Source organism: Schistocerca cancellata, chromosome 3, assembly GCF_023864275.1.
Source record: "Schistocerca cancellata isolate TAMUIC-IGC-003103 chromosome 3, iqSchCanc2.1, whole genome shotgun sequence".
Classification (NCBI taxonomy): domain Eukaryota; kingdom Metazoa; phylum Arthropoda; class Insecta; order Orthoptera; family Acrididae; genus Schistocerca; species Schistocerca cancellata.
Genome location: NC_064628.1, coordinates 215695981 through 215717685, shown reverse-complemented (window position 1 = coordinate 215717685; position 21705 = coordinate 215695981). Strand labels below are relative to the sequence as shown.

Genomic DNA, 21705 nt, shown 5'->3' with positions numbered 1-21705 from the left:
ACTTATGACAACACTAAAAAGACGTTACCTTGCTAAATAATGATGTAATGTTATCTAAGAAACACATCTTGTCCGCAGTAGTGTCATTTTTCAAATTTACGTCTTCAGCATAATTTATGCATTTGTACAATGATGAGCCAAAACATTATGACCACCTGCTTAGTAGCTTGTGTGCCCATCTTTGGAATGAAATACAACACTGATTCTGCGTATCAAGGATCCGACAGTTTGTCGGTATGTTTGTGGAGATATGTGGCATTAGATGTCTACGCACAGTTTATGTAATTCACATAAATAACGGGTCGCTGATTTGCGTTCACGGTGAAGGTCCTCGATAGCGACCCAGATGGGTTTCATAGGGTCTTCATACCCGTACACGTCCATCCTTTCCATACAATTTGAAACGAGCCTCGTCCGACCAGGCAACATGTTTCCACTCATAGACAGTCCAATGTCGGTGTTGATGGGCCCAGGAGGGGCGCAAAGCTTTGTGTCGTGCAATCATCAAGGGTACACGAGTGGGCCTTCGGCTCCGAAAGTCCATATCGATGATGTTTCCTTGAATGATTCGTACGGTGACTCGTGTTGATGGCCCAGCATTGAAATCTGCAGCAAATTGCGGAAGGGTTGGACTTCTATCACGTTGAACGATTCTCTTCAGTTGTCGTTGATCCCATTCTTGCAGGATCTATTTCCGGCCGCAGCAATGTCGGAGATTGATGTTTTACCTGATTCGTGATATTCTCTGTACACTCGTGAAATGGTCGTAAGGGAAAAACTCCATTTCATCGCTACCTCAGAGATGCTGTGTCACATTGCTCGTGCGCCGACTATAATACCAAATTCAAACTCACTTAAATATTGATAACCTGCCACTGTAGCAGCAATAACCAATCTAACAATTGCGCCAGACAATTGTCTTATACAGGAGTTGCCGACCGCAGAGCCGTATTCTGCCTGTTTACATCTCTCTTTATTTGAACACGCATGCCTATACCAGTTTCTTTGGCGCTTCAGTGTAAGTTGTGGAGCCCACGATCTGAATGTAAAATACGACTTATTTCTTGATCGTAAATTGTTATTAAGATGTCAGTTTCGATAATTAAGCGTTCTTCAGTTACAAGAAAGTCTTTGTGACGACAGGTTACACTTCCCAAGCAGTGCATACATGTTCTAGACCACAACACCCGGTAGGCTGTGTTACGTATTGCAACTATTTTGAGTACTCGAAGATGATTTTTTCCTCAGTCTGAATTATAATTTCCGTTGAGAACGAAGAAGATGTATATTTCGCTTTATTTTGGCCACCCTGCGTGTAAATTATGTTGCTTGTGACAGGTAAGTAACTGTTAGCAGCTTAGCAGCATATTTGCTCATAAAATGCAACCGCCTACGTTGGATATATATACCGTTAAATTTCAATGTAGTAGTTGGTTTTTAGTTGAGTTTGTTACTACTTCAACGCAGTTCACGTATGGAGTATGTGAAGGTTTGTCGTTGCTCACGGGTTTCTGAAGAAATGGCAAAAATTACTTTCTCATCCGGTGTTGGATAATATACGCGCTTGAGAGATCGTCATCCAAGAACGTACCATTAGATGACTTTCATATGCAAACGGGGTGAGTAAATTTTGTGATAAGTTGCAACCGGATTAAGAAAAAAGTTCCGTTTTTTTTAGAATACACCGCGCTCACGCCTAGGGAATTGGTGACGAATTTAGAAAATTATGGTCGCCTTCCTGAAACGCGATAGCGGGAGCAGTACGGATGGATTGAATGTGGCAGGGAATATGTGTTGTGGAAAAATACTTACATGTGCAGGAGGTTTATTAACTTTAAAATCGTGTTTGGTTTACAGTCACGGAGACGTTCCAGAGAGCGGGCTCGGATAAGGCTAACAGTGAGTTAATGATATTGGGGTGGTAACCTATATGTGGTCCGTGTGTGTATACAGCTGGTCTCAATAAAATACACGTGCCAAAAGCGGCACCCTGACCGGCTTGTTTATGTCTCAGAGCTCCGAGCACGGCTGCGGTACCGTTGTGTGCTAACTGCTTTGTCTGCTTTCCCTGACGACTTTCCCTTCGTTCAGCTGTCGAGGAGCTCCTTTCAGAGCTATTTGAACCTATTTCTCCCCACTTCCTCTTATACAGGGTCAATTTTGCTTCTCTCTCTCTCTCTCAATACTGCATGTTTGGGCATCCTCGACTTGTTGAGCTGGATTCGTCATAAGCAGGCTATTGACAAGAGCTTCAGTGAGGAGACATAACTAGGCTGAAGTGCCGACGAGTTTAGTTTTTGTAGCAGACAAATTGAATCACACCTACCATTATAGCTTATGCCCAGCGTGCTAGATTGCGTGAAGGGCAGATGAGCATGGCCCGAATCTAACCGGGCACTAGGAAAGATTATGCTATCTTCTAATTAGAGAGAAGTCCTTTTATAGTATATTTGCTATAGCGCTTTCTTTGTAACTGGTTGAAGCTAATTTATCATAATCATCATGAAACTTTGCAATATGGCCAGAAGACGTCCATCAGGTGTTCGGTCGAAATATATCCAAATCAAACGTCGATGACCTCGGGAACATTTGCGTTGTTCCTCAGCCATTTCAGAAACGTTGGATGAAAATTTCGCATTCATTTACTTAGTGGTGTCTGAACTGTACAGTACTCAAACCCGATTGCCGCAAGAGCCTTTTAGAGTCAGCTTGATGACAGGACAACGGAATTAATATTGTTGAGCCTGCATATTGCTAAAATAAAGCATTCACCAACGTATAGATTGTTTTACTAAGTCTCGGTCCTATTGGTATTCGTCCGACCTTTGAATAGATTGACCCAGCTAGGCAGCGTCGGGTCACAGTAAGTCCCACATTAACAATCATTGCCAGATGTGAAAGACGTGATAGTTGCAGATAAAAATCCTACGATTTATCGGGAGTCGAATAACAGATCCGTAGTATTGGATTACACAACTTTGTATACCAAAATTTGATTGCAGAGCTGTGATAGTGCTTCTCCCTTTAGTGTTTCATCTGATTAAAATTTAATAACTTACTAGGACATAATTACCATAATCATTCTTGCGAACATTTCAATGCGTCTCAGATGTTGTTGTACTTTGTTACGATCCGCGAATTTTATTACGGTCCCATATAGTGCGTCCTCCATCATGCCCGATTTCTCCACCTGTTCTAACCTGCAATATTTATGATCGACGATGCGGTGTGCGGTATACTTCCGACATTTCCCGTCACGCGGGTTTTGACTGACAGATGCTACGACCCTTCTTCGCAGTGAATCAAGCACTCTTTCAGGCACACCGGACTCCATTCGAATTGTGTCACATGAATTGCTCATACGCTCCTGTAACGTCTGCACACTGTGAATCGGCCGGGCATACACTAATGCCTTTAAACGTCCCCTTAGCCAGTAATCCAGCAGATTTAGCTCTGGTGATCAGGAAGACCGTGTTACCGGACCTCGTCGACCAATCCATCGCCTATGAAACGTTGCAGGGCGTTACCGTCGCACGATCCGTAAAAAATCGGCTCATGCCCTGTCATGCGTAAATAGCACTCGTTGTCATTCTGTAAGAGTAACGTTCTCTAGCAGGAAAGATAACTTCCGTACAGAAATCGGTGACGCACAGCACCTGTTAATCTGTTTCGTAAAGCCCGTAGTCCTACGAGTATGTTACCGACGGTTCCTGCCCATCCGTTGATACTGAAGCTATTCTGGTGCCTCAGATGCGTTATCGCTCGAAGATTTGCAGCTGCGAACACGTGTGCATTTTAGTAGTTTGCTGTGCAATCTCTTGTGAATCCTGCCTTATCTATACATATTATAAAAGTGGATCTACATACATATGTATGTTTCACATCTCCTCCTAAACCACTGAAGCAATTTGAACCAAACTTGGTAGAAGTGGCAGTTACGATCTGGAAAGAAACGCTGCACGGCTAAAAACCACCTACATATGAAAGGAGTGCGGGTGTAAAAGGAGTGTAACCCAAGACGCGCGAATACCCAGACTTCATTCTTTCGTTATTCGAGAATGAGAACACTTAATGACGTGCAACAAACTTTACTTATAACTTCAAACATTTACGAAATTTTTTCTAGCTGACAACCCTCCCTCCCCCCCCCCCCCACTCTCACTCTCTCTCTCTCTCTCTCTCTCTCTCTCTCTCACCCTCTCTCCCTCCCACCCTCCCTCTCTCCCCCCCCCCCCCATATAATGATAAAGGAAAAAAGTTTATGGATTACTACATTTTCACTGTTCATACAGTAAAACTGCCGCATCAGGCAGTTAATTTTTAATTTATAACGTCTTTACTACTAATTGTATTCGCGACACATTTTGCACACAGTATTCACATACACCACTGAATTTACCTGGAAAATTATATCACTGTACGACACTTAGTTCAGGAGATGTGAAGTTATAAATGTTGAACTGCGGGAAACCGAAAATACAGGCCAAAATTCAACAGGATTACAGGTGAACTTTGTGTTCAAATATGTGTGAAATATGTAAATTGCACGTGAAATATATGTGACATGTGCGTACATGAGCAAAGGCACGTGGGAAAGAAGCTCCTCCTAAATCGCTGTATCGATTTGACCCAAATTTGCTACACTATCTGGAAAGAAATGCTGTGGCATAAGAATCAAGAACCTCCTCTTGGGGTAGGGGTGATAACGTGGAGAGAGAAAGCGGGAGAACGGGGTGGACAGAGAGACAGAAAGGGGAAGACGTAGATGGACACAAACGAGGCGAGGAGCGAATGGACAGAGAAAGGGGTAGGGGGGGAAATGTACACAAATGGAAGATGAGGAGATGGAGATGGAGAGAGAGAGAGAGAGAGAGAGAGAGAGAGAGAGAGAGAGAGAGAGGGGGGGGGGGGGGAAGGAGGAGATGGACCAATAGAAGACTGGAGGACAACGCCGAATCCTCAGCTAGTCTGTGTGAATAAAATGCAGATTACGAGCTGTGAATCTTGAACGGTCCATATCTCTTCAGGTATTGTTTTTCGGATACACTATTATATGAACTTCCTATCTAATTTCAAGCAGTACTACCTGCTGTAGGAATATGGAATAGGTTTTTTCTTTTTTTAAAACACGCTGTATAATCTCCGATGCAGGCTTTTCGCCAGTGCGCCATCGGCAATGCAGTATGAACCTTTTGCCAATGCCTGTCCCTCGTACTGGCGACACGTCAGAAAGTCATGTAACGAACGTCGGCCGAGGACCTCGAGAGTAAAACCAAGAGGCATTATGTGAGCTGAGTATTTGTTTCGGCGTCGTAATTAGTCCGTTGGCCTTAACGCCAATGTTACCGTTGTGATTACGCTGCGCGCTGACGTAACGCGTTGCAGAAGCGTGCGTGCAGGAGGAGGCTGTGCATAATGCTGTGCGCGGCGAATCGCGGCCGGCGAGATCAGGTGAGCCGCGGCCTCGGTAACCCAGTGAGGCCGGGCTGCATGCAGGTAGGAGGAATGCACCCGGTGCGGCCGACGGGTTTTTTGTGGCCGCTATTGAAATGTTGCCCCCCTGGCCGCCCCGCCCGGGCCCAGCGCCGGGTGGGGACCGCCGACAGATCTAAATTTATGCTGATCGCCCCGGACGCCTACCTGCTCCCCTCGCGCCCAGCTTTGTAGGAAGAGGGCGCCTCCGCCGGACAGTGGACGTCCTCTCCGTGGTGCTGCTGCTGCTGCTGCTGCCGGCTCGCCCCGGGCACTGCGTCCCGAGGGAGCAATTTACCTGCCATCTGCGCTCCGTTCTCACAGCAGCTCAGCAGCCTCTGGTGGATTGCCCGTTAGTCTCCCACATGCAGATCCGTGCACTCGCTAAATTCGGACCAGTGGATCAGAATTTCTTTTTGTGTCTATGCATAAGAACGCTGTGGAGACAGCTTACCAGTCACAGATCCAGGAGACGGGTTCTGGGATGGTGGGGGATTAACTTGCTTCTCTCCCCTGATACACAGCCTGACAAGCAAAGAGAAGCTCTCATAGGACATGGTCGGGTGTCGGTGTAACTTCGTACACGTAAACACACCAAACACATCACTGGCGGCTTTGTAAATGATTAGCGTTGTAATCATCTGGGACAGGTAGAACGGCCTTCCGGCTGCAGTAGTGTTGTTCATGTTTAGAGTTGTTCATGCCCCTAATATACCCTACCAGGGCGGTATAGAGTCATACGTTGAATTTGTGAAGCACTTGGAGATGCCGTGTACTCGTATGGGACAGCGTTATCGGCACCTGATAGGGTTTTAAGTGGGTCTTATTGAGGGTCTCCATGTGGCCGGCTGTTCGAATCGTGCGATATTCATATTTTTGGTGCATTCCGACGTGGCACTGGCCCGATATTTGACTGTAAGGGAACGTGAGGGCAGGCGTCCAGTCGTCAAGGTTTCGGTCGAGCACAAATGACCACCACAGGGGATGACCGCCGTTTTTGTGCACCAATTACATCGCAACCCCTTGACATTTGCGCCTGCCACCAGAGAGCAAGTAATGGATTCCCTGCAGCATTCTGTCACCCAGTCGGAGACTAGCAGCGGCCGGACTCGTCTCAAGCATAGGCTGGCGTTAGCGCAATTCACAAACTGTTCGCATTTAGGGAAGCGTGGACTGCTCACGAATGGCGCCGCCATGTGTTCACCTAAGAATCACGGTCTTTTTCTCTTCGTCCTCGAGCCTGGCGGCGACTTACGGAGGGGTCCAATTCTTGCAGTGTTTTCGAGAGGCACAGCGGTTTTACCGCTAGCGTCCAGGTATGGAGAGCTATCGGGTATGACTTCAGATCACAGCTGGCAGAGATGAGAGAACAGTGATGGCAAAATGGTACGTCACGGATGTCTTGCTTCCTCGTTTATTATGTCTCGTGCGACAGTTCTTTGTAACTGGACAATGCTCATCCACAAATGGCACACGTCTCTGTGAACTGCTTGCATGATGTTGAGGTACTCCTGTGAGCAGCAAGATCCCCAGATCTTTGTCTGATATAACATGTGTGGGACCAGCTCGATATTCGACTGCGTCCCAGTGCCAGTATCGATGATATCGAGGTCCAGCCGCAACAGTTGTGGGCCAGCTTCCTTAGGAGAGGATTCTACCCGCTCTGTGACAGCCTTCCCAAGCGAATCAGTGCATGCGTTCAGGCCATAGGGAGTGGAACATGATACTGATAAATGTGCTCATAGTATCAACTTCTGAAATTTGACTATTTTGTAATGACTGACGTATCATCACATACCCTCCTCCCCTTCTAGGGCCTTGTAATTTTCTAGAATTCCTTGCTACTCTTAAAATCTTTCCGTGCTACATTTTTCCCCAAGACCTATCTATTGGAAAACGATATGTGCAAAATTATAGGGAGTTTTAGTAAAATGTTGCTGGGAGGTGGGGGTAGGGATAGTTGCTTATGAGTTCCAAGGCCCTTTCCCCGTTTGGATTCGTGCCTGCTGCTTACAAAGGAAGAAATTCTTAACATATGGTTACAGTGCGAAGTACCCTATACCATGCACTTTATGGCACTTCGCAGAATTTGTATGTAGTTGTATAAGTACTCCTGCTCAGCCGTAAATACTGTTGACTCACTGAACAATTGGCACAAGAACATGGTACCGCTGTGTGTAGTAATTAGTAATTCGACGACGTTCTTGTATCGAAGTTCTGAAGATTGCTTGAGCCGAAACGCGCAAAGCTGTATAGTTTTAAAAAACCGATCTACACTGAAAGTTACATTAACTAGTACCAGTGATCACGAACTCGTATAACTTATTGACAAAAGTACAAATTTAGCCAAAACTCGCCAGCGCGAAAACGAAGCAGCTGTCTCGTAAGATGGGAAAGAGCGCCAGTGGGCAACGAGTACGTAGCTGCAACCGCATCGCTTCAGTCGTCAGGCGAAGCGCACTTCGGAATGCGTACAGAAGTCTCCTCCGTCAGAGTCCTTCCTTTTTTTTTTTTTTTTTTTTCCCTTCCTTGCCAGGCAGTCGGTAATTATGCAGCTCCCTACAGGTGGAGGCGATTATCCCTAATTTAAATTTCATGATCGGCCCTGTTATCACCACCTCGGCGAGCCATACAAGGAGTAGGAGGGAGGGAGGATGGGCGGAAGGTTAGGAGATCCGTGGGTAGCCGGCGCGCGGGCTCGGTAATGAACAGAAGGGAAGAGCCGCTTCATTTGGACCGTCGTGCACCAGTGCATGAATTGCTCTCCCTTTTCCTAATGAGATACAGACAAGAATAAATGCATGTGTGCGTCTGCGAGGAGAAGGGGGCCGGGGGGGGGGGGGGCGATGAAAACTACGTGTGTGGGAGGTGACCGGGAGGCCCAATCAGTACTTTGCCAGACATCATCTTGCCCTCAAATTGTGACCATTTACGTTCAGCAAAAATTTTCCCACTAATTTCAACAGACGTGTACAAAGATAAAGTAGGAATGGGAGAGGGGGGGGGGTATAAGAAGAGTAAAACAGCTATTTCACAGAGATTAAAACTTATTTGTTTCCGGTATTTATGAAATGGAATTGTTTATAAACTTGTGGAATGCCATTGTGGTGTAGATGAACTAATGCTGTAACTGTGCGATTGCCATCAGAGGTGAATGACGAGTACGGTGCTAAGTGAAGCCGAAGACTAACGGAGATGGTGTTACGGAACGACTGCTGGTTCATAGTAACCAGTACACCTTATATTTCGTGACTTCTTTAATGCTCGTCGTGCTCTTTTTGTATGATTATTCCTCCCTGTTCACCGGTAACCTCGGACAGCCGTGTCAGTCCCAGATGATACGCGTCACTGTATGCGCAAGTGGACGGGCGTGTGGTCAGCACATCGCACTTCAATTTGTCGTCAGCTTTCGTGACCGGAGCCGCAATTTTTCAATCAAGTAGCTCCTCAGTTGGCCTCACAAGGGCTGTGTGAATCAGTCGGTACTGTTGGGCTTTCGGAGGCCTGTACGGACGAACTTTGTTTTATTCCTCCCCACACCAGTGAATATCTTTCGTAAGTATTGCAGATACCACGCGTACGTGCGGAGATATATGAACGCCAGATGTAGTTGCTTCTAGCTTTACTAGCCGGAAGAGAATTTCCAGTTTCTCGAGGGCCATTTTATTTTCCGAAGTATATCCATGACAGACACAGTCGCCCAACATCACATCGTGTTCGTAGTTACACAGAGGAATCCGGCCTTCAGAAAGATTAAGTGTTTCACTGTCTAAATACGAGGTGCATTCAAGTTCTAAGGCCTCCGATTTTTTTTCTCCGGACTGGAAAGAGATAGAAACATGCGCATTCTTTTAAAATGAGGCCGCGTTCATTGTCAATAAGTCCCAGAGATGGCAGCACCGTACGGCAGATGGAATTTTACCGACAGCGGCGAGAATGAGAACTGTTTTAAATACTTAAAATGGCGACGTTTTCCTTACTTGAACAGCGTGCAATCATTCGTTTTCTGAATTTGCGTGGTGTGAAACCAATTGAAACTCATCGACGTTGAAGGAGTCATGTGGTGACGGAGTTATGGATGTGTCGAAAGTGCGTTCGTGGGTGCGACAGTTTAATGAAGGCAGAACATCGTGTGACAACAAACTGAAACAACCTCGGGTTCGCATGAGCCGGTCTGACGACACGATCGAGAAAGTGGAGAGAATTGTTTTGGGGGATCGCCGAATGACTGTTGAACAGATCGCCTCCAGAGTTGGCATTCCTGTGGGTTCTGTCCACACAATCCTGCATGACGTCCTGAAAATGCAAAAAGTGTCATCCAGGTGGGTGCCACGAATGCTGACGGACGACCACACGGCTGCCTGTGTGGCATGTTGCCGAGCAATGTTGACGCGCAACGACAGCACGAATGGGACTTTCTTTTCGTCGGTTGTGACAATGGATGAGACGTGGATGCCATTTTTCAATCCAGAAACAAAGCGCCAGTCAGCTCAATGGAAGCACACAGATTCACCGCCACCAAAAAAATTTCGGGTAACCGCCAGTGCTGAAAAAATGATGGTGTCCATGTTCAGGGACAGCGAGGGCGTAATCCTTACGCATTGCGTTGCAAAGGGACTACGGTAACAGGTGCATCCTACGAAAATGTTTTGAAGAACAAATTCCTTCCTGCACTGCAACAAAAACGTCCGGGAAGGGCTGCGCGTGTGCTGTTTCACTGAGACAACGCACCCGCACATCGAGCTAACGTTACGCAACAGTTTCTTCGTGATAACAACTTTGAAGTGATTCCTCACGCTCCCTACTCACCTGACCTGGCTCCTAGTGACTTTAGGCTTTTTCCAGCAATGAAAGACACTCTCTGTGGCCGCACATTCACCAGCCGTGCTGCTATTGCCTCAGCGATTTTCCAGTGGTCAAAGCAGACTCCTAAAGAAGCCTTCGCCGCTGCCATGGAATCATGGCGTCAGCGTTGTGAAAAATGTGTACGTCTGCAGGGCGTTACGTCGAGAAGTAACGCCAGTTTCATCGATTTCGGGTGAGTAGTTAATTAGAAAAAAAATCGGAGACCTTAGTGTGGTGTCACCGCCAGACACCACACTTGCTAGGTGGTAGCTTTAAATCGGCCGCGGTCCATTAGTACATGTCGGACCCGCGTGTCGCCACTGTCAGTAATTGCAGACCGAGCGCCACCACACGGCAGGTCTAGAGAGACGTACTAGCACTCGCCCCAGTTGTACGACGACTTTGCTAGCGACTACACTGACGAAGCCTTTCTCTCATTTGCCGAGAGACAGTTAGAATAGCCTTCAGCTAAGTCCATGGCTACGACCTAGCAAGGCGCCATTAACCATATCTGAGAGTCTCACTTGTATCATCAAGAATGCTGTATACAAATGATGGATTAAAGTTAAGTATAACCGCAGCTACGTACTTTTCTTTATAGCATTCATTACGTATCCTGTTCCAGACTTCACGCCAGTCGGCGTGAGTTGACGCGTGCCCTTTCGGTTTCCTCGCCTTGTGTCTAGACTGTCTTGTCTAGACACAACACATAGAACTTGAATGCACCTCGTACTTATGACACGGATGGACGACAGTGGCCGAAACCTGTAACCTTGAGATAGTAAATCAGCGCAACTCACTCCATACTGAGGAGTATCTTCAGTTTCAAAGCATCTGAGATGCGGCGTTAGAGAATAATGCTGAAAGGGAAGTGGGCTGGTAAGAAATTAAATTCTTTGCAAAATCGGCGAGGAGAGAAATATTGGGGAAAATAAAGAGAAGAAGGGACAGGATGATGATACATTCGTGGTACTACAGAGGGAGACGAAATTGGAAAAAAGTAGGAGAAAATTAAAGCTTGTCGAGAATAGTTTTGGACGCCTTTGTGTTTGTGTGTGTGTGTGTGTGTGTGTGTGTGTGAGAGAGAGAGAGAGAGAGAAAGAACGGCTCTCTTCTCTTGGTAATAGCGGGTGGACATTATAACATGACTGTGTAACTTGAAACACGTGTTAAACTTGCTGTACGTTATTTTAATCATGTACGAAGAGAAAGTAATTACATAAGCAAAAATGGAGTACACTGTTGCCCGCAGGAAGGCTAGAAAATTTTAGCGAAATGCAGGAAGGCCTGCAGAGAACCGACCCTCGCACGTAATGTTTTGCGCACAAATAGGCGGAAAGACTCAATACTGTGTGATTATGCGATTGCAGAACAATCACTGAATGCTTTCACGTCCATAAAATATCTAGGAAAAGCGTACGGGGCGATTTAAAGTCGAACGAACACAGAAAACTTATGGCAGGTAAGGCGGATGGCAGACTGAGATTCATTGGAGGAATTCTCAGGAAGCGCACTCCATCCACAAAAGAGGTAGCGTACAAAACCCTTGTTTGACCGATACTTAAATATTGCTGGTCAGTCTGCGATCCATTCCAGACAGGACTGATGGAAAAAACGGAGAAGATCCAAAGAAGAGAAGCCCGTTTCGTCACGGGCCCACTTAGTTAGCGTGAAATCATCAAGGACATGCTCAGCCAACTCCAGTGCCACACGTTGCAAAACGAGCCGTTCTGCATCACCGTCTGGTTTATTGTTGAAATTCCGAGAGCGTACGTTCCTAGAAGAGTCAGTCAATATATTACCTCTTCCGAAGTATATCTCGGAAAAAGACCATGAAGATAAAAGAAAAAGAGCACACATAGAGGCTTAGCAGCCATTCGCAACTGAAACAAAGGGGAAAGTCATAGTGGCACACAAAGTGCATTCCGCCACACACCGTAAGGTAGTTTACGGTGTGTAGATGTAGTATATCTACAGGTTTAGATTGGGGGGTGAGGGGGGGGGGAGGAGAAGGAGAAGGAGGAGGAGGACGGCGGGAAGTATTAAGTGATCTCTTGAAAGGATCATTCGCCTTTAGTTTGAATGGTTTGACCAATATATGTAAATCGCACTGCATGTCAGTGTATTTCAGTGAGTTTCTTTAAGCACTACCTCACTCGATAGGCGGAAGCGGTTGAACTGAAGGATATTAGGGTTTATCGTCCCGTCGATGGCGAGCTTGTTATCGACAGAGCGCAATCTCGGATTGGAGAAGGAACTGGACATGCCCTTTCAAACGGACGATGTCGGACCGACAGCGATTTCAATCACCCTCCACCTGAATACCCGAACTAAATGCGTATCTGACGCGAGGTGCTCCGTTACCTGAAACCGAGGCACTCATTGAAAGCGTCGCAAAGTGTTTTAAGCTCGAAACTTTTGATTGCATTGTCGAGAAGCCTGTTAGCTGCCTTGATGGCGTGATGCATAACAGTGTCTTCGTCACGCGTCTTCGGCGTCCTCGTTATCTTCTCGCTTAAATGGAACTAGCGTAATCTGTACCTGCGGCACCGGCAAGCTGCATTCCGACTTAATTGCCGCTTCTCAGCTAAAACGGTACGGATTCCGGGAAGGGTTCGGCGCGCGATCCACACTGCTGGATCAATTAAGGGCAGGTCGGCTGGCCGCATTGCTAGTAATGGGGCTATTTATACTGCGCAACACAAGGTGACAGGGACAGAGCGGCCATAGGTCGCTGCTTGGAAGGGTGAGGGACTCTTCGTACGTCATTATGGACCGCAGCAGGTACACGGGTACACAGGGGCTGGCTAAGAAGAAAAAAAAGCGACTTGCACAATCGCTAGTGGTACCTGTATTCGCCGCAAAATGATTTTAAGTCCCAAAATCTGGCAAACAGATTAGTGCCGTTTTCAGCTGTGATGATATCCAATAAGGAAAATATATCGCCAAGGAGCGAAAATTGGTAATTGATGGTGAGTAATAAAAAGTGCGCGGTCATTCACGCGAGTACCAAAATTAATTCTGGTACATTTCTGTGTGTGTGAAATCTTATGGGACTTAAATTGCTGCCGATTTGAATGCTGCTCCATCAACTAGTGTCAGCGTGCGAACCATTCAACGAAACATCATCGATATGTGCTTTTGAGTCCCTAAGCTTACACACTACTGAACCTAAATTATCCTAAGGACAAACACACACACACACACACACACACACACACACACACACCCATGCCCGAGGGAGGACTCGAACCTCCGCTGGGACCAGCCGCACCAAAGCCAAAGACCGCTCGGCTAATCCCGCGCGGCTGCTACATTTCTCTTACAGTGTAGATTACACACCTTTAAAGCTTGTCGAATTAGCTATATATCTAGGAATTACAGTTACGAACAACTTAAACTGGAATCATCATACAGCTAATGTTGGGGGAGGCGAACTAGATATTGCGTTTTACTGGCATAACACTTAGAAGATGCAACAGATCTACTAAAGAAGCTGCCTACACTACGCATGCCCGTGCTCTGATAGACTATTGCTTTGCGGTATGGTATCCTTACCAGATAGGACTGTCGGAGGACATGGAAACAGTCCATAGAAGAGTAGTTCTCTTTGTACTATCGCGAAATAGGGGAGAAAGACCATGGATGCGATAACTGAGTTGGGGTGGCAATAATTAAAACAAAGGCATTTTTTTCATTACGGTGAGGTCTTTTAACGAAGTTGATACGGAAGGTAGAGAACATAAAAGCAAATATGTTTAGTTATAGTACGTGTGATCCCTGCCAGCAATTTCTGACGCTAGGGACGATTTACACAGTTTGTTGTTTAGCATGCCAATTACAGCAGTGGGAGTCACAGGTACTGCTCGAATGCGCGACCGTTGGCCTGTATACACGCAGTACGAGTACATCGTCGGACCATTGACTGTCGTGTCCGTTCGAAGATTGCTGCCATGTCGGCAGCGCTGCCAACAGCGACGGCACTTCTAGCGACGAGTTCTTCTGTTTCCACAACGGTTTCACACACCAGCTGCTTCGTGTGGCCTCCAGACACGGGAGGTCAGGTGACCAGGGTGGCCAGGCCATAGGGTGACCTCGGCCGAGCCGGCGATTGCCGAAGGTGGTTGTCAGGTGATTCCTCACACCAGTGTTGAACTGGGCTCGTGCCCCGTCGCGCTGATAGTGCACCCTTTGCCTAACCGGTACAGCCGGCCATCCGTACACAGTTTTCAACGTCAGTACACATTCCCAGTCAGCGACGCCGACACAGCAGCTTATGTCAATACCACTAAAAAAATGTTTCCTACCTTCACAAATTGATTTCAGAGATTTCGAAATATACACTACTGGCCATTAAAATTGCTACACCAAGAAGAAATGCAGATGATAAACGGGTATTCATTTGACAAGTATATTATACTAGAACTGACAAGTGATTACATTTCCACGCAGTTTGGGTGCATAGATCCTGAGAAATCAGTACCCACCTCTGGCTGTAATAACGGCCTTGATACGCCTGGGCATTGAGTCAAACAGAGCTTGGATGGCGTGTACAGGTACAGCTGCCCTTGCAGCTTCAACACGATAGCACAGTTCATCAAGAGTAGTGACTGGCGTATTGTGATGAGGCAGTTGCTCGGCCACCATTGACCAGACGTTTTCAATTGTTGAAAGGTCTGGAGAATGTGCTGACCAGAAAGGCCCGTACAGGACCTGCAACATGCGGTCGTGCATTATCCTGCTGAAATGTAGGGTTTCGCAGGGATCGAATGAAGGTTAGAGCCACGGGTCGTAACACATCTGAAATGTAACGTCCACTCTTCAAAGTGCCTTCAATGCGAACAAGAGGTGACCGATATGTGCAACCAATGGCACTCCATACCATCACGCCAGGTGATACGCCAGTATGGCGATGACGAATACACGCTTCCAGTGTGCGTTCACCGCGATGTCGTCAAACACGGATGCGACCATCATGATGCTGTAAACAGAACCTGGATTCATCCGAAAAAATGACGTTTTGCCATTCGTGCACCCAGGTTCGTCGACGAGTACACCATCGCAGACGCCCCTGTCTGTGACGCAGCGTCAAGGGTAGCCGCAGCCACGGTGTCCGAGCTGATAGTCCATGCTGCTGCAAACGTCATCGAATAGTTCGTGCAGATGGTTGTTGTCTTGCAAACGTCCCCATGTGTTGACTCAGGGATCGAGACGTGGCTGCACGTTCCGTTACAGCCATGGGGATAAGATGCCTGTCGTCTCGACTGTTAGTGATACGAGGCCGTTGGGATCCAGCACGGCGTTCCGTATTACCCTCCTGAACCCACTGATTCCATATTCCGGTAACAGTCATTGCATCTCGACCGACGCGAGCAGCAATGTCGCGATACGATAAATCGCAATCGCGGTAGGCTACAATCCGACCTTTATCAAATTCGGAAACGTTATGGTACGCATGTCTCCTCCTTACACGAGGCATCACAAAACGTTTCACCAGGCAACGCCGGTCAACTGCTGTTTGTGTGTGAGAAATCGGTTGGAAAGTTTCCTCAAGTCAGCACGTTGTAGGTGTCGCCACCGGCGCCAACCTTGTGTGAATGCTCTGAGAAGCTAATCATTTGCACTTTACAGCATCTCCTTCCTGTCGGTTAAATTTCGCGTCTGTAGCACGTCATCTTCGTGATGTAACAATTTTAATGGCCAGTAGTGTATTAGTTCTGATGTTCCCTACCTCCTGTATTAATTTGAACGGATAGTTTCGCAACACTGTATGTTCAGTGCTAATCAGCTGGTGACGAGGCCAGAGGCTACCGCCCCTCCCCGGCGGCGCGTAACACTGGCACAGTTGAGTAGGCTGGGGTTGGCAGTGGTGCGGGTCCGGCAGGTACGGGAGACCAGTGGCGGCGGCAGTTGTGGTCGTTTGTTGTCGCGAGCGGTCGGGCCGTTGAACCCTGCGCCGCCTGTTGCTGGTCGCAGCCGGGCGATTGCGCGAGACGAGGCGTCATCGTGACCGCCGCTTTATCGCCGGCCGCGGATTGAAGGATGCTGCCTATTATCGCAGGCAACGAGGTTGCGTTAATAGATGCGTCACTCGGCGCTGGAAATGAACGGCACGTACTGATACGCCCAGCTGATCCATTCGTAATATGCAGTCATTCATTTCCGTTCTAGGGGCGTGTGCTGTATTCTTACACTCCTGTGGCGCCAAAAGAGACTGTCTTCGTGAATGTGACAGTTTCACCCGGGAGAGTGTATCGATCAAAGCGTGCAAAAATATACAGACATTCGACACAGGGCAGGGAAAAGTATGAATGCACTGCGTAATACGCACTGCTTGACAAAAAGCAAATCACCCGGAAGGGAAAGAGGATACGAAATGAAACGTCACGGGTTGACAGGATATGTTATGTCACTTCAGTGACTACAAAATCGAGTGAATTTACAAAGATCGTGGTGGTATGTGCCCACTTACCATAACGACGTTGCACACCGTCTGGTCTGTATGCATCCAAATGATTCGGTTGGAAAGGGTGTCATAAAACCGCTGTCTTCTTTCCTGAAGCTTGCTGGTCCACTGCTTTTGTAACTGGTCCTTGAGATCGCGGATACGTGCACTGGCCTAGGAGTCCCTCACCATCAGTCAGTTGTCAGACGCCCATGCCATGTGTGGATGAGTGCTGTCCTGTTCTAAAATGGCACCGCAGTACTCTCCACGAGAGGCAACATTTGAGTACACAGGGTGTCCGTGATGTACCGCCGTGCCGTCAGGATTGCCTCAGTCACTACCAGTCGCGACACGCAACCATGGCCGATGTTATATAGAGCATGCAGCAACACACACTTAGCCTATGTGATGTCAAGAAGTCGGTTCCACGCCAGGGGAGGTTGTACTTGGAATCCCGCTGTAATCTTCGAAATACTGTAGGTTTAAGTCTATACGGGGCGTATTCAGAAAGTAACGTCCGATGAACGCGAAATGGAAACCACTGTGAAAATCCGATGGAACTTTGCACAGATGTGTGTGCCTATCGATCGCTTCACGTATCTCTTTTCAGTTCAGAGCGCAAAGTGATCACGTACCAATGCCTAAAACAACAGTGTCTCCCACTAAGTATGTGCCGGCCGTTGTGGCCGAGTGGTTCTAGGCGCTTCAGTCTGGAACCGCCCGAACGCTACGGTCGCATGTTCGAATCCTGCCTCGGGCGTGATGTCTCTTGTAGGACGACCTTTAACCCTCGCAACCTTTTGAAAATATAGAAATAAAGTCTGGTACTTTATGTTTTCAAAATTTGAAAAACATATATTTACTGTTTATGATGAATTTTTATATCAGATTTCGTAACTGTTTTTAAATTTTTCGATAAAACTTATCCAAAAAATTGTTATTAGTGAACGTCACTTTTCACAACAAATTTGATCGTCATATTTTCAGGTTCAGGTCTCATGTTACACATCTATATTACTTTAAAAAGTATGTTGTTAGTGAAAAGGAACAAATATGATATATATATATATATATATATATATATATATATATATATATATATATATATTTTTTTTTTTTTTGGGGGGGGGGGGGCATAAAGTACCCTTCCACTCGGTGTAAACATTACGGAAAATGCGTTGGTTTAAATGGTTCAAATGGCTCTGAGCACTATGCGACTTAACTTCTGAGGTCATCAGTCGCCTAGAACTTAGAACTAATTAAACCTAACGAACCTAAGGACATCACACACATCCACGCCCGAGGCAGGACTCGAACCCGCGACCGTAGCGGTCACGCGGTTCCAGACTGAAGCGCCTTTAACCGCACGGCCACACCGGCCGGCAATGCGTTGGTGTTGCTAAGATAGAGCTAAAAGATATTTTGAGGATTTGTACCCTGCTTATAGATCAGAACCTTTTTAAGGAGGATGTTTTTACTAAAAGTTAAAACACATTAAACGAATTTTTTTTCAGTGTTTTGATGGTGTGCACAAAGTACCCTCCCTCCCCCCGCTTAGTATTACACGTTATGGAAAATACGTTGGTATGGTAGGGTTAAAGAGTGAAGTAGAGGCAAAGGATACAGTTGTTGGTGAAAAGAGGTTACAGCGAAAGCGATTCCGATGGAGACCTTCTAATCAGTAGCAGCCGTCCGTTCTCTTTGTTTTGATTTGCACACGCGCCAGCGGCCAGTCGCGCTGGAGCAGCGTAAAACTGGGCCAAAATGCGGCCGCCGCCGCCGGCGGTGTGCGCGTCGCGAGCGATAAGCGAGTGGAAAATTTGTCGGCGCGCTGCCAGGGGGCAGGGCGGTCGCCCGCGGCCGGCGGCGTTGTGCGCCAGTAGCGCGGCGACCCATGCGCGAGCGTCGGCCGGCCTCTCCCTGCTGCTGCGACTGCGTCCCGCACGCTTGGCACTGCTGCCCAGGTACGTGGCACCAGCCGAGTCTCGCAAACGTCTCCTCCACCACTAGGTCAGAAAATTACAATTAACATTTAAGAGGGCCACTTAAAGGTCGCTCGTGGCCGGTAGCACTTCACAACTGCGGGACCTCTATTAAGAAATATATAGTATCTTTTTAAATGCACTATTTTACTCCCGTTTCATATGTGGAGGTAGCCTGTAATAAAAATATGTTATACTAATTTAATCACAAACAGATTTTCCAACCACTATTGAGCAACTCCATAATCAACAGTGAAACTTGCTGACAGATTAAAACTGTGATCCAGACCGTTCTCGAACTCGGGACCTTTGGCTTTCGCGGGCATTTGCTCTACCGATTGAGATTGCCAAGCACGGTTCACGACCCCTCTGCTCGTAAGAGAGAGCTTCTGCGAACTTTGGAAGGCAGGAGGGACTGACCTATAAGTAAAGCTATGAGGACGGGTCGCGAGTCGTGCTTGGGTAGCTCAGTCGGTAGAGCACTTGTCCGCGAAAGGCAAAGGTTCCGAGTTCGACTCTCGATCAGGGACAAAGTTAAATCTGCCAGGAAGTTTAATATTGGCGCACACTCCGCTCCGGAGTGAAAATTTCTTTATGTAATCATCGTCGTTCCAACACTACAACTACGTGTCACAACTGAGTCTTACTCGGTCCATTTATGTAACAAGAAAAGAAAATATTTCGAATCATAATTCTGTCGCATTATAAAGTTTAGATCTCTGGATACAAGAAACATTCCACGAAACACACCTGGGGTTGTGACACGCACTGAAACGTTGGAAAAGCGTAATCCCCTTTGCCCTTGGCGCTGGAAGGAGGGAACTTATGGTTCAAATGGCTCTGAGCACTATGGGACTTAACTTCTGAGGTCATCAGTCCCCTAGAACTTAGAACTACTTAAACCTAACTAACCTAAGCACATCACACACATCCATGCCCGAGGCAGGATTCGAACCTGCGACCGTAGCGGTCGCGCGGTTCCAGACTGTAACGCCTAGAACCGCTCGGCCACACCGGCCGGCGAGGGAACTTAATACTGTAACATTCAGAGGGAGAAAATTATCTCACCGGCATATCTGAATGCGTTACACAACAGAAGGTCCATGGAAACTTTACAGAATTGTGTTGAAACGTGGTAGGCAGATATAACGTACTGTCAGTACACACACTGCCTGAATAAATTAGTAAAAGGAACGTAAAACAAGATAGGAAAACCAAAACTAAGTGACCTAAACAGTCGCTAACTTTACGCTAGCTAATCGAAAGTATCCGGACAATCTTATGGAATGCGGAATTGACTATTAGATGTCGCGATAGGCGGACCAGCCAGTGTAAGAGGAGGCGAAGAGTGATGTGTTGTCAGTAGAGGAGCAGTAACAGCAGAGTGAGCAGAGCTGAGTAACGGCGAACGTGCCACCAACAAACTCATCAGGGACGTTCCAACTCTTCTAAAGCCGCCCAAGGAGACTGTTGATGATGTGATTCTGAGTGTAAACGCGAAGGAACAAACAAGACCAGGTAGACATCATGTACTGAGGGACAGGGACCGTCGAGCGTTGGCGAGGATGGTTGTAGAAACTAGTATTAAATTAGCGGAACGTCCGGCTCCTTAGCTGAGCGAGCGATCAGCACGTCTTGACTGCCTTGCAGCGGGCCCAGTTTCGATTCCCGGCAGGATCGACGTTGTTCTCCACTCGGGGACCGGGCGTTGTGTTGTTCTCATCCTAATTTCTTCATCATCGACATGCAAATCGCCCAATGTGACGTCAGGTGAGATAACTGACAGCTCGGGGCTGAACTTCCCCAGGTGGGGATGCCCGGCCATCAATGCCTTACGATCATTTATTATTTTTTCCCATTTTTTTTTCAGGGTGTGGAACTACTCACGAGTTTCCAAGTGCTACCAGCCATCCGTCGAGCACAGTGACTCTGTGTAGGGAGAATCGGTTACATTGGTTGAACAGCTTCTCATAAGCCACACATTTCAGTGGTCTCTGCCAGGCGACCCTTGAGGTGGTCTAAAGAGCTTCGCCACTAGGAAGTGGATAACTGGAAACGAGTGGTTCCTGTTGATGAATCACGCTCTTCCTTGTGGCAGTGCGATGGAAGGGTTTGGATCTGGCGAATGCATGCAGAACGTTTAACTGCCATCATGTGTAGTGCCAACAGCGAAATACGGTGAAGGAATTGTCGCGCTCTAGGAAACGCTAAATACGGAAAGATATGAACCGCCTTTTACAGTTTTGCGTACAGTAGAGAAACAGGTCGGAGACGATGATGGTTTAAATCGACGTGACGATGCACCCTATTATAAAACAGCGTTTGTGAGGCAATGGTTGTGGACAATAACATACTTGAAAGGGACTGGACAGCTCAAGTTCCGACCTGAACCCCAATGGAAACACATTCGGGACGAGTTAAAACGTCCAACGTCACTACCTCGTCTGGTTTCGGATCTTGAGGAAGAATGGGCTGTCATTCCCTCCCACACATTCACACACTTAACTGAAAGTGTGTCCAGAGAGTTCAACACGCCATAAAGGTGAAGGGTAGGTACGTACCTTATTAGTGTCCGCTAATAGTGTGTGGATAACTTTGGTTGTGTAGTGAAGTACATACGAATAACTATTTACTGGTTGTCAGAGTGTTTCGCTGATCGGCCTGCGTCGCTTGGTGTATGGGTATACTGACTTTTATATTTTTATTTTTTTATGTGTGTGGGGGGAGGGGGGCGAGCTTTGTTAACAACGTGTAGACACTATATCTTTTGGGAATATACTTGCGCAAATTAGCAGTAAAGCGCTGCAGTGCAACAGACTACGTAAATAAAACTCATGTACCAATTTGTAATACGAAAAAGTGATTTAATGCAATAGTATTACTTCGAATGTATTCTTGAAACATTCTAAGATATTTTAAAATGTAATAGAAATCTCTTTGTTAGTCTTTTCTGAAGATATT

At 46.9% G+C, this 21705-nt stretch overlaps 1 protein-coding gene across 1 annotated transcript in view; it reads left to right on the top strand.

Annotated features, from left to right (window-relative positions):
* The window catches only part of LOC126176232 (ecdysone receptor), a gene marked incomplete at its 5' end in the record, with an annotated part of 544465 nt that overhangs the window by 437683 nt on the left and 85077 nt on the right, over positions 1 to 21705 (top strand). The window lies entirely within an intron of this gene.